Raw genomic sequence first — 918 nt, 5'->3', positions numbered from 1 at the left:
CCCCGCCCCCTGCTTACCTGTGGCTGCTGCCTTGCCGCTTCCGGGCCGGGGAACTTCCATCCCCCCTCCCACGGTCGGATCCCGAATTCACTACCCACTTCCCCACCCCCTCACGCGGCGGGGGACGCGCCTCTTTCTTAGGGGTCAGGCGGGGCGGGGAGAATCAGTGTCACTTAACAGCCAACTGTCCTAAGCTACCGTTTCCTCGGCAGTCAGGGCCGCCACTGGCGGCATGATCTACACCAGGCCGGGGGCGGGGGAGTGAAGGGGGGTAAAACTGAGTAACAGAGCGTGGGGGGTGAGGTTAGGGCGGTCCTTCCGTGAGGGCGCCGTCCTACGTCACCACGTTGCGCACGTGACGCGCCGCCATCTTGTGCCGGGGTATCCCGGGATGGCAAGTTCGTGTCGCGAAGGTGTTATTCTGGCGAGAGTTGGGCGTGGCGTTACCTGCAGTTCCTTTCAGCTTCAGGAGCTCTGTCTTCAGTACTCCCAGACGTCTGTTTTCAGAGGCCAGCACCCGCTCGGGGGCTCAAGAGGCCGCTCGGCCTCAGGCAGTTTTCTTCGGTTCGTGGCGTCAGTCTCAGCTCAGCTCCTACTTGGTGCGGCCCAGAGCTGTCGTCCGGGCTTTGACCCACGTCTGACCTGCCGCCTGTTGTAGACAGAGTGACTTGAAGCCTGAAGGCTTGTCCTCAGTTTTTCTTACCACCCAAACTAATGTTAATCCCATAAAACTGCGTTAAGAGTTGTATCTTTAATCACACATGAAAGGATTAAAAGCCCACAAGGTGTCGGTAGGGTGTGTTAAGAGTGTCACGCTGAAGCACAGATTTAGCCCACTTAAACTAGAGAAAAGTTACAGTAAATTTCCTGGCGGTGCAATGGTTAGCATCACGCGCTTCCACTGCAGGGGAAGCAAGG

At 58.1% G+C, this 918-nt stretch overlaps 1 protein-coding gene across 2 annotated transcripts in view; it reads right to left on the bottom strand.

The window, feature by feature from the left end:
• The window catches only part of ATF1 (activating transcription factor 1), a 66,192-nt gene extending 65,906 nt beyond the window's left edge, over positions 1-286 (bottom strand). Inside the window, exon 1 of one of the 2 annotated variants that reach the window (XM_010857821.1) lies at positions 18-286. The gene's annotated coding sequence lies outside the window, so the exon portion shown is untranslated. The remainder of the gene's footprint in view (positions 1-17) is intronic. The other variant, XM_010857816.1, reaches the window with a different exon arrangement.
• Between the last annotated feature and the right edge of the window lie 632 nt (positions 287-918).

The sequence above is a fragment of the Bison bison genome, unplaced genomic scaffold, assembly GCF_000754665.1.
Source record: "Bison bison bison isolate TAMUID 2011002044 unplaced genomic scaffold, Bison_UMD1.0 scf7180017864383, whole genome shotgun sequence".
NCBI lineage: Eukaryota > Metazoa > Chordata > Mammalia > Artiodactyla > Bovidae > Bison > Bison bison.
This window is presented reverse-complemented; position numbering and strand designations above follow the sequence as displayed.